Source organism: Mus caroli, chromosome 15, assembly GCF_900094665.2.
Source record: "Mus caroli chromosome 15, CAROLI_EIJ_v1.1, whole genome shotgun sequence".
Classification (NCBI taxonomy): domain Eukaryota; kingdom Metazoa; phylum Chordata; class Mammalia; order Rodentia; family Muridae; genus Mus; species Mus caroli.
The window spans coordinates 40337984-40351078 of NC_034584.1; the positions used below are offsets into that span (position 1 = coordinate 40337984).

The 13095-nt window shown below is 36.0% G+C and overlaps 1 pseudogene; it reads left to right on the forward strand.

Moving 5' to 3' along the window:
- The first annotated feature begins 1144 nt into the window (after window positions 1-1144).
- On the forward strand, window positions 1145-4396 carry LOC110310820 (annotated as a pseudogene).
- Window positions 4397-13095: the final 8699 nt, after the last annotated feature.

Here is a 13095-nt window from a genome sequence, read left to right on the forward strand (position 1 = left end):
AAGAAATTCATGGTTTTTATAATGGCTTTCCTGTATCTTTTCCTGTTTTGAATTTGGAGAAGTAAACTTCCCATAAATTGAAAATTATTTGCAAAAAAATATACCTGCATTGTTGTGGATATGAATTTTAATGTGTAGAGGAGGAGGAGAACGAGGACGAGGAGGACGAGGAGGAGGAGGAGGAAAAAGGAAAGCTATGGTAGATAAAGAGAAATTGGGAGAGAATAATTCCTACAGAATACAACCAGATGGAAAAGTCATAAGTTTGCAGAAAGTGAAAAATACAGTGAGACCAGAGGAAATGCTGTTGTGTGGGATGATTTCCAGAAAAGCTCAGCAGAAAATGACAAGAGAACTGAGAGATCTGGGTAAATTGGTTGTGGATGGAATACTAAGAGTGTCTGTGACAAAGTAACAAAAACAATGCCCAATACCTCTGCTACCAGACATTGAGATCTGCCACCCATACTAACCCCCTCAAAAGGAGAAAAAGACAATTCTTAATGATTAAAACTGACCTAAGACACAGGGAAATCAGAGAAATAACTTTAAAAAGTTACATAGAAGTTTTCATATAACCTGATGAGTCACTGCACCATAACTTTATTCTTCAATATCTAACATATCAATTTCAAATTTATAATCTAACAGAAGGAATGATATTGTGAAAATTATAGAGAACTCAACTTGATACTGAATACTTTTACACAAGTATAAAAAACAATATGCTTAAATTAAATGATCATAATTATAGAGACTTTTTAAAGAGATAGTAAATTTCATTATAAGAGATAAATATTATATTTTACATGTTAAATGAAATTAAGAGAAAACCTCATCAATTTAATGGTTAAATTAAAATTAATATTGTAGGCGTCTCTAATCCCAGCACTTGGGAGGCAAAGGAAGGTGGATATTTGAGTTCAAGGCCAGCCTGGTACACAGTAGAGTTCTAGGATGTCCAGGGCTACACAGATAAACCCTGGGGAGAGAAAACCAAAAGGAAAATGAAGAGAATAAAGAGGAGAAAGAAGAGGAGTAGGAAAAGGAGAAGGAGGAGGAGGAGGAGGAGGAGGAGGAGGAGGAGGAGGAGGAAGGACACTGCAGTTAACTCTTGACTGCTACCATCATCCTGGAAAAGACAAGATGTGAAATGGAGAAGTATCTGACACCTCAGTTTCTTCCTGTTCTGAAAATTTCAGAGCATAAAAAACTACAGACAAGACAGTGCCTCAGTGGTAGACCAGTTCTTCACTGACATTGAAGGCTTACCTTACAGCATCAACATGAATGTCTTCCTCCCTGACATCACTCACCTGAAAACTGGCCTCTACAAATCCCAGAGATCATGCATAAACAGATCAAATCAAAACCTGTTACCATTTTCAGCCACCAAAGCCAGTGGACCCCTCCTCTGTCTCCCACCCAGTCCCTCTCTGAGTTCACCAATATATTCAGCTTTCATCAGACCACAGCCTCACAGGAGGTGGACAATATCTTTATCAAAAAAGAACTTCCTATAACAGATCTTCATCAATCTGTCCTTTCACAGAAGGCCACCTGTACATGCTATTTAATACACTGGATCTAGACATGCCCAGTTTGACAAACCAGACATCAGTAATAGACACTTTTAATGTTTCTGTGGGAAGCCTTAACACGCACCCCTCTGCTGTTCCACAGACATCAATGAAACAGTTCTAAGACATGCCTCCTTGCACGTACACCATGCCAAGTCAGTTTCTTCCACAACAGGCCACTTATTTTCCCCTGTCACCAAGGAGCTCAGAGGCTGAAAATATTGATAGATAGGCTGAGATGCTCCAGAACTTAACCCCACCTCCGTCCTATGGTGCTACATTTGCTTCAAAAATGGCAACTCACATTCCAAATTTACCTGCCACTATGCCAGATAATTCTCCAAATATCGAACCTGTCAGATACAACAGAAGGAGTAACCCAGATCTGGAGAAATGATGCATCCACTTCCACAATTATAATGGTTGCACAAAAGATTTTTACAGAGTTGTCTCATTTAAAAGCTCACCTGAGGACTCACATGGGTAAGAAAACCATCCAGTGGAAAGAAGACAGCATCTTCAACAAATGGTGCTGTGTCAATTGGCGGTTAGCATGTAGAAGAAGGCAAATTGATCCATTCTTATCTCTTTGTACAAAGCTCAAGTCTAAGTGGATCAAGGAACTACACATAAAACCAGAGATGCTGAAACTTATAGAGGAGAAAGTGGGGAAAAGCCTTGAAGATATGGGCACAAGGGAAAAATTCCTGAACAGAACAGCAATGACTTGTGCTGTAAGATCAAGAATTGACAAATGGGACCTCACAAAATTGCAAAGATTCTGTAAGGCAAAAGACACTGTCAATAAAACAAAAAGGCCACCAACAGATTGGGAAAGAATCTTTACCTATCCTAAATCAGATAGGGGACTAATATACAATATATATATAAGGAACTCAAGAAGATGGACTCCAGAAAATCAAATAACCCTATTAAAAATGGGGTACAGAGCGAAACAGAGAATTCTCAACTGAGGAATACTGAACCTGAAAAATTGTTCAACATCTTTAATCATAAGGGAAATGCAAATCAAAACAACCCTGAGATTCCACCTCACACCAGTCAGAATGGCTAAGATCAAAAATTCATGTGACAGCAGATGCTGGTGAGGATGTAGAAAAAGAGGAACACTTCTCTATTGCTGATGGGATTGCAAGCTTTTACAACCACTCTGGAAGTCAGATTGGTGGTTCCTCAGAAAATTCGACATAATACTACTGGAAGATCCAGCAATACCTCTCGGGCATATGGAAAATGCTCCAACTTGTAATAAGAACACATGCTCCACTATGTTCATAGCAGCCTTATTTATAATAGTCAGAAGCTGGAAATAACCCTGATGTCCCTCAATGGAGGAATGGATACAGAAAATGTGGTACATTTACACAATGGTGTGCTACTCAGCAATCAAAAAGAATGAATTTATGAAATCCATAGTCAAATGGATGCATCTAGAGTATATCATCCTGAGTGAGGTAACCCAATCACAAAAGAACACACATGATATTCACTTACTGATAAGTGGATATTAGCCCAGAAACTTAGACTACCCAAGATAGAATTTACAAAACACTTGAAACTGAAGAAGAAAGAAGACCAAAATGTGGATACTCTGTTCCTTCTTAGGATGGGGAACAAAATACCCATGGAAGGAGTTACAGAGACAAACTTCGCAGCTGAGATAGAAGAAAGGACCATCCAGAGACTTCCTTACCTGGGGATCCATCCCATATACACCCAGCAAACCCAGACACTATTGCAAATGCCAGCAAGATTTTGCTGTCAGGATCCTGATATAGCTCTCTCCTGTGAGACTATGCCAGTGCCTGGAAAATACAGAAGTGGATGCTCTCATTCATCTATTGGATGGAAAAACAGAGCCCCTAAAAAGAAGCTAGAGAGAGTAACTAAGGAGCTAAAGGGGTCAGCAACCCTGTAGAAGGATCACCCCTATGTATTAATCAGTACCCCCACAGAATTGTGTCTCTAGTTGCATATATAGCAGTGGATGGCCTATTCAGCCACTAAAAGGAGGAGAGGCCCTTGGTCTTGGGAAGATCATATTCCCCAGTACAGGGGAATGCCAGGGTCAGGAATTGGGAGTGGGTGGGTTGGGGAGCAAGATGGGGGAGGGTATAGGGATAACATTTGAAATGTAAATGAAGAAAATATCTAATAAAATGTATTTAAAAATAAATTAAAATAAATATCATCTATCCCTATTATCCTTAGGTTTGGTCTTCTCTAAGTGTCCTGGATTTCCTGGATGTTTTGGGTTAGGATCTTTTTGCATTTTGCATTTTCTTTGATTGATGTGTTCATGTTTTCTATGGAATCTTCTGCACCTGAAATTCTCTCTTACATCTCTGTATTTGGTTGCTGATGCTCACATCTATGGTTCCTGATTTCTTTCCTAGGGTTTCTATTTCCAGAGTTGTCTCTCTTTGCATTTTCTTCATTGTTTCTACTTCCATTTTCAGATCTTGGATTTTGTTTTCAATTCCCTCACCTGTTTGGTTGTGCTTTCCTGTAATTCTTTAAGGGATATTTGTGTTTTCTCTTTAAGATCTTCTACCTGTTTAGCAGTATTTTCCTTATAATTCCTTGAGGGATTTTTTTGCTTCCTCTTTAAAGGCTTCTACCTGTTTAGAAGTGTTCTCCTGCATTTCCTTAAGTGAGTTATTAGTACCCTTCTTAAACTCATCTACCAGCATTATGAAACATGATTTTATATCTGATTCTTGCTTTTCAGGGATGTGTTGGGGTATCCAGGACTCTCTGTGGTAGGCATACTGGGTCCTTATGATGCCCAGTGATCTTGGTTTCTGTTATTAACTTTCTTTTGTTTGCCTTTTGCCATCTGGTAATCTCTGGTTTTAGATGTTCTAGCTGTCTCTGGCTGGAGTTTGTTCCTCCTGTGATTCTTTAGCCTCTGTTAGCACTCCTGGAAGACCAACTCTCTCCTGAATCCCAGTGGTCAGAGCACTCTCTGCAGGCAAGCTCTCCTCTTGCAGGGAAGGTGTCCAGGAGTCTGTGTCTCAGCTCTGTCTACTGGCTGAGGATGAAAGCCTGAAGGGACTCTTTCCAATAAGCTCTCTTGTTTCTGCTGCTCACGTCCTCTCCTGTGTAGACTGGTCTCAGTAATCCCAAGATTCTGGGTGTGCTAGGGCCTGACTTCGTCCTTTGTCTCTGTTTGTGCTAGCACAAGACCCTCTTGGATTTTTTGGAACAGATGTTGCGTTCCAGTCACCATTGATCTCAAGATCTCAGGTGTGGTAGGGTGCCTGCAGCGTGGAGAGTCTTCTGGGGACCCTGGGACCCTCCTTGGAGATCACCTACATTTCACCTTTTAATCCTGTGGTTGGTAAACTGACATGCCATTATTATGCACCTTTAATTCCAATCAATAAAGCTAAAGATAGTTTGTAGAAGAAAGCCTCTTTGTTTGAAATTGGTGTCTAAGTGTCAAAGTGATGAAGTAGAGAAAGATTTGACAGAATAAGTCAGGGATAAGTAATCCCAGCTTTCACAAGGACAGGGAATAGCATAGCAATTCAGTGTGAAACTAAGTAAGCCAGTTTGAAACAGTAACCTTAGGAGATTTGAGCCAGAACAGTTGAGTTGAACAAGCCAGCCAGAGTTCACAAAGAACTGAAAAGGGTGTGCTTGTTTAGCAGTAAGCCATCGAGATGATAATTACACCTTGTTATTACAAGTTCCTTTTAGACTGCAATACCTTAATTTTCATATTTCTTGGCAACTTTGCTATTTTACTTGGTTACTGAGGATAACTTAAGCAGTAAACATATCTATTGTGTCTTAGGAAGAATATATAAACATTAGACTCATTTTATTTTAAAATTTTTCATTTTGCATGTTTATGATTTCAAAGCTGAAAACTTGGTACTGAATAACCATTTTGGGTGTTCTTCTCTTGGGAACAGTATTTATTCTATTCACTATATTTTTTAGTGACTCTATACATATACAACTTAAATATATCATTTTAAATATTGGCTGACAATGATTCTCACACCATATACTATCTAACAAAATCCCAACACCATGTATTTTGAGTTCTAAACCATAATTATCCAAGAGACTCCCAAATAATAAGCCATTGCTGTTGTGCTTGGTACCTCTCTTGAAGAAACTTGTTACAATTTCCCTGTCCTTTCTGATGATGCCTCTAACACAGCACAAAGACCTTCCCAAGCCCTTCATCTCCTAACACATTTTATTATGCAGCCTCAGTTCCAAAATACATTCACTAGGAAGACTTCTAGAAGAAACACACCTCAGCAACAATGGTAAAAATAAATAAGAATATAGGGCTAGAATAAAACTATCCAACAAACAGCTTCATCCCAGAGATCCAGGGGTGGTTCAACATATGAAAATCCATCAGTATATTCTATCATATAAGTAAACTGAAAAAATCATTGATTATTTCATCAGATGATGAAAGCCTTTGACACGTCTTCATGATAAATGTCTTGAAAACATCAGGAATGTAAGGCATATACCCAATTACAATAAAAGTGATATACAACATCAAATTGAATGGAGAGAAACTTAGAGCAATTCCACTAAAATGAGGGACAAGGCAAAGCTGCCCACACCCTCTGTATCTATTCAATATACAATGTGAAGTTTTAGTGAAAGAAATAAGACATCTAAGGAGATCAAGGGTATACAAATTGGAAAAAAAAAAGAATTCAAAGTGTCACTATTCACACATATGATAGTATATATAAGGGAGCACCAAATTTTTACCAGCAAAGACCTACAGCTGATAACCACCTTTAGCAAAAGTGGTTGGACACCAAATTAATTTAAAAATTTTAATAGTCCTCCTTTCTGGAAATAATTACTGAGACAAAATATAAATTAGAGAAACAACACCATTCACAATTGACATAAAAATATCTTGTTGTAACTCTAACCAAGCAAGTGGAATTCTTGTATGAAAATGATTTCAAGTCTTCAGAGAAAATAATAGAATAGTAAGGAAAGATTTCATATGGTCTTGGGTTTGTAGGATTAACATAGCAAAAATGGCCACCTTAACAAAACACTATCTATAGAGTCAACACAAATCCAATCAAAATTCCAACGCAATGTTTTACAGACTTTGAAAGAGCAAACCTCAACTTCATGTCAAAACAAAGAGTAAATGTTACCTAAAACAATCTTGTGCAGTAAAAGAACTTCTGCAGGCATAACCATTTCTAATTTCAAGCTGTAATATAGAAGTATAGTAATAAAAACTGCATTGTCATAAAAGCAGATACGTTGCTCAAAATAAATTATGTAAGATTGGGATGTAAATTCACACACATTTAGGAATCTGCTTTTACTAAAAAAACATTGTTATACAATGGAAAAAAGAAAGCATCTTCAAAAAAATGGTGGTAGTATAGCTGGATGGCTTTATGTAAATCCAGATATGTCCATAGTCAAATTTAAAAAATATGGTCCAGAGATAAACTGATAATTCACAATAGAGAAATCTCTAATGGCTTAGAAAAACTTGAGACATATTTAACATTGGTAGCTTCAGTGAAATTTAAATCAAAAGAACTTTGAGATTATATTTTGTACATGGCAGAATGGCTAAGATCAATAACACAAGTGACAGCTCATGCTGAGAAGAGTATGGAGAAAGGGGAACACTTCAAATTTGGTGAAGGATATGCAAACTTATACAACCACTACCATAATCAAAATTACAATTCCTCTAAAAATTATAAATTGACCTACTGATCTACTTGATGACCCAGGTATAATACTAGTGGGCATATACTAAAAGCATGAGTCACCCTATAGGAAGAACACCTTTTCCACCATATTAATTTTGGCTTATTTCTAGTAGTGAGATACTATAAACAACCTAGATTTTCCTTAAGAGAAGAATGGATAAAGAAAATGTGGTACATTAACATAAGAGAATAAGGCTTATTTTTTAAATTATATGTTTGTAGGCAAATGGATGGAAATAGAAAACAATCATTCTGAGTGAAGTAATCTAGACCAGGAAAAATATATGGTATGTATTCACTTATTCGGAGATATTTGCTATTTAGTAAATGATAGCCAAGCTAGAATGTATAGACCCAAAGAGGTTAGATAAAAAAGGACTGTTCTAAGTGGGGGTTATATGTATATCCATAGTGGGGGGTTGGGATTGAATAGGTCTTTGGGCATCCCAGAAATGCTACAGATGAGAGGGGGTAGGATCAGCTAATGGGGAGATGAATTTAAATGAGTGAATATAGGTAGAGATGGCTAGAATTGAATGAATTTGGTGTGGTTGTGTTGTAAACCTTGTGCAGGTGTAGTTCCTTGCATTTATGACTATCCAAATGAGAACTGCCAGTAATGGGGAAAATGAAATCTCAATTGGTTATCTTTTTTTGCTAGGTAAAGCTTAGAGTGGTGGGACTGTGTATATTCAACTGAGTTATTGGCCTAAGGGGTACCCTAGAAATTACCAAATAACCAATGCTGTTGCTTAAACAAAAGGCTGTTCTCTACAAACTGATAGCAGTATGGATCTATTGCTGAGTACAACATACACAAAATTCATTGAACATTAAGAAGGCATGGTGGTGCCTTCATGAAGCCCTTACCTCTATATTCTAGTAACTTTGGTGTGGGAAAGTACTCTGCAGGCTACTGAGAGAGAAACATGGACACCAACCCAGCTACAAAACCTCTCAACTACAATTTGCTTTGCCTGTAAAATAGGCTAGGGTAATGGTGGTATAGACTTTGTGGTAGAAATGAACCAATATCTGATAATGCTTAAGGCCCATTCCAGGAGAAAATATCCATATTTAGCACTTCTATACCAACCAAGAACCAGAGACTGGATTGCCCAGAAACCTCGGGCAAAATCAAACATTACAGATCATAAATAAAAAGAAACAAATAAAAAGTATCAATAAAATTACTTCTAATGATACTCTGCTATGTTCAATTCTTTACTCAGTGAGAATTAGAATTCTTCTAGAAACAGATGGAAACAGACACAGCAATCCATAGTAGACATTAAGTGGAGAGAAAGTCTACTTATAGATTTATATCAAAGTCCTCCTTTCAGAGCTTAGAGAATCCTGTTGGAAATATATAAGCCAGAGGGGAAGGAGGCCATCAGGGAAGGAGGCCATCAGGGAAACAAGACCCTTGAATCAACTGATCAAGGCAAATAAGAGTTTACAGAGAAGAAACCATCAAGCATGGGACCTATATAGGTCTGTATCAGATCCTCTCTCTAATATTATATTTATGAGCTTACTGATTTTATGGAAATCCAGACTTTGAGATTATGTATGTCTCTGACCCTTTATCCTTTTCTTCAGATGCCACCAAGGTGGTCAGTCCTTACAAGAAATCTAAGGCCACATTCAGTCCACATTCTTGCTTGATCTGGTGACTGTGCTGGTAACTGGCAATATGGCCTCTGTCTCCACACATGCTTGCATCTATTCTGTCCTCATCCTCTGCAACAACAACCAGTAGGTGATAGTTACAGAGAATAACAACTCTGCCCTCATTAAAGCAGCCGATAATGATATCTTTATTTCTATAACCTTTCTTTCCTGGCTAGTTTTTAAAGGCCACCATATCATTTGCAATGTAGGGGTTGGTGGGTCTCCTCCAGCAGCTCTAGTGACTGCCCCATCCACTGCTGCTGCCCTAACAGAAGAAAGTGAAAGCAAAGAATGGAGATTCTGAGGTGTTGGAAAATGACTTGGACTCTTGTCTTTTTCACTAAACTGTTTTTGTTAACATGTCTAATAAACAGCTGAATCTATTAAAAACAAAACAAAAACAAAAACAAAAAAGAGAAGAGAAAAAATTAGCAGTTATTTGATGAGGTCATCATAAAAATCTGAGCAATAGTCTTGTAGATGTGGTATCATATGATAAGTTTTACCATGACTGAAACATAATCATAACAGTAATCCTAGAAACTCTCCCAGAAGATCTTACACTACTCTTCTACTTTCATTTCATTGATAAGTGCAATTTACCGAATACAGAGAAATATCATATACCAGTGTAATGCATTAAAGTTAAGATTCTATATGCAGCTGTTTTTGTAATCTTGAAAATTAGTTTTAGTGATATCTATTTTCAATAGTCTATTCACCTGTATAATATAGTGACTTTTCTAGTATTATAAGAAAAAAGTTCCTTGATTTGCTTTAGATACAGAGTCTTACATATTGTAGCTGGTTTCAACTTTCTCATGTTACTACAGATGCTATATCTTTCCTCAACGTGGTTCAATGTCCAGCATGTTCCAACATGAACACAAGGAAATACTTTTGGTTAAAATTAACAATATTGTATTAAATATCTTAATACTCAGTTAAAACATTCATAAACCAGAGAGAGCATTGTGAAACACATGGGGAGTTATGTTAAGACAGATATTACAAGGGATTCTAAATTAGAGAGAGTACTTATATAGGAGTGTAAAAATACGTTAATTTTCAGTGTTGAGACAAAATAACTGATAAAATTAACACGAAGGAGGAAAGATTGAGTCTGTCTCACAGTTTCAGGGGCTTCAGTCAATGACTAGATAGTCTTTAGTTTGTAGCAAGGAAGAGCCTCATCATGGAAGAGAGATGGGGGAAATCATGGATATCAAGAAGGAGAAGGAGGTAGGGAGTAAAGTGCTTACAGTCTCACATTATTAACTCCCTTTTTTTTCACTTTCTACCCAAGACCAATAATGTCAAAAAATGATCAGCACATTCTATTATTTAAACCATAGTTCCCATGATCCAGTCATTACCCAAGTGCCCATTCTTTGAACATTATATTATAGAATAAGATAAAACAAAGGCAGGGATATTGTATAACCAAAGAACAACATGCCAAATAAATTCTATATTTATATTCTATATATAAATTTTATATTCTTTGATATATTTGTTTTTAGTGAATCCCATAAACAGTACCATGCTAGAGATTTGGTCTTTAGTGTCACAGTATGTAGACACAGTATATTATTAAGATATGGTTGGCTTAGAAGAAATTTGCATCTTTTGAGGTAAACAAATGCCACATTGAATTCAATAGTGTTATTTATCCAAAAGATTATCTCAGCTGGCATGGTTGATGGGTTTGAAATCACGAATAGTGTAGTGTAACATATTCTTTTGATTCTTGCTTAAATATCTGTAGAAAATGGATCCAAGTATATGGGTACTGAAATAGCCTTCATCCACTTTTGTAAGGTTTTTCATGTGCAGTTGGGTAGAAAGGAGTGGCCACATCCTTGTATACTACCTAAACTTTGAAAGGAACTCAATATATTCATTGATTTTTAGAATGAACTTTGGTGGATTTGTGTCTCAGTTTGCCTTTAATCCCTCGGGGGAAAGACTGGGATACTGCTTTATGTCTTCCCCTAGGAAGAGATTTTTAGTTACAGGAAGGCCCTCAGGTTATGTCCATACTCCCATAAAAATAAATTGTCTCTCCAGAAACGTCAAAAGCTACACCTATAAAGTCTTACTAACATAACTACTTAAATGTGAGCTAAACAAGAACATAAATAAACACATTAACATAGTTTGGGATACAGAGGAGCCAAAGAAGCTCAACCCTACAGAAAGAACTAAAGACAACTAATAAATATTGAGATAACGAGAAAGTCTTCCTCCCTCCAGGAAGGACATACCAGTTGGCTATCCATTACCAAATGAATTTGAAAGATAGCAAGAATTGGTTGTATTGGAAGTTTGGGATGTAGGAACAGAAAGAAGGATATTATATAGTCATATTATAACAATCTTTGAAGGTTTTATACTTATTAACTTATTTTAATCTTATGTACCTTGGTTTTCAGCCTGGATATAAGTCTGTATTAAGATGACAGATTTTAACTCCATTATAAACAGTTGTGAGCTGCCACCTGAGTGCTGAGAATTAAACAATGGTCCTTTGGAAGAGCAGCCAGTGTTTTTCCTTGCAGAGTCTTCTCTCTAGCTCTTTTATTATAATATTAATGAAATAAAATTCAAAGACATAAAAGGGTGGTCACTGAACCATGTTTATTTCTTCATCTTGAGTTGGTATAGATTAAGGCTTTGCATGTACTTTGCTCCCTTTAGACATGGAAGAATTCATTTACAGACTTCTGCCTGCTGTAGTATGGAAAAAGGATAGTTAACACAGGCCTCTTAGGATATTGTACCAACAATGAAATATATTTTGTATAGAAAAAAATAACAGACTAAAACATAATAAATGAATAAAAATGTAGAGTCTATTTATACACATATTTCTCTAAAGATTTATGGTGGTTTACATGGTATATATAAAATAATCTCTGTGGAAGTCATTATTTTCCTTCATATGTAAAGAGACAGGGAAAATTGATTTCAAAATTTGACAAGATTTATACAATAAAAAATAATGATATTTATTATTCTCCAAAAGTCTCCGTTACTGTGTGGGCTCTTACAAAACTCAGACATACTCTTTGGTATATACTATGCTTCTATATGAAAATGGTACTTTTCACATGAATTACCTTATCAAAAAAAACATGATCTAATTTTTGTAGTCTTAGATTACATGTTGTTTGTATATTAGTATACTCTGATTTCTATCTATATTGCCAGATTACATAAACCTATCCACCACCTTAAACGAATTTATATTTAATGGGGCCGTGGAAATGCCTATGTGGTTAAGAGTGCTAAGCACTGTTGAAGAGGAAACCAGTTTAGTTCCTCACACCTCATAGGGTACAACTTTCCTGACTGTATCTAAAGCTCCAGTGGTTGAAACACACACACATGAACTCATTCCCACACAAATAAATAATAAAAATATTTAATAGATAATCTTCTATTTTAGTAGTATAAAGGTTAACATATATACAATACCATTATCTTTATGACAAATGGTTATGTTACAGTTTGAAATAGGCCTTTTACTCTCTAGTAGTTAACAGTTACCCCGTGGAAGATATACAAATATGCATAGACCAGTGGACAGCATAATGAAAGGATTTTGAAAATGTTTAGAAAGCCAGCATTTTGTAATCAAAGTAGTTAGAATTTATAATATTAATTTTATTCCATGTATTCTCTAGTAGTTAGAAAGGAGCATGTTCTCATTACTCTGGAAATTTGTCTCTCAAACTAATATTGTATTGAGAAATCTTGAAAATGAATGAGTTCTTCTCTGATATTATAGAGGATAAGTCAAATATGTATCTGTAATTTCTTTCCCACACAGTTACGTCTGTGGATTGCAAAAGCAGTAAATATAACATCAAATCATGGAAATACATTCTATTATGTGTTATTTATACTTTCTGATACAGTCCACAGCATTCTAATATTACATAAAATAATATATGCCATATGAGTTAATAAAAACATAACAAAAGTAGAATATTACATATACTCCATACATATAAAACTAGTGATGAATTTAAAATAATTTTACATTCATTAAGGTATTATTTATTTTCTATTGA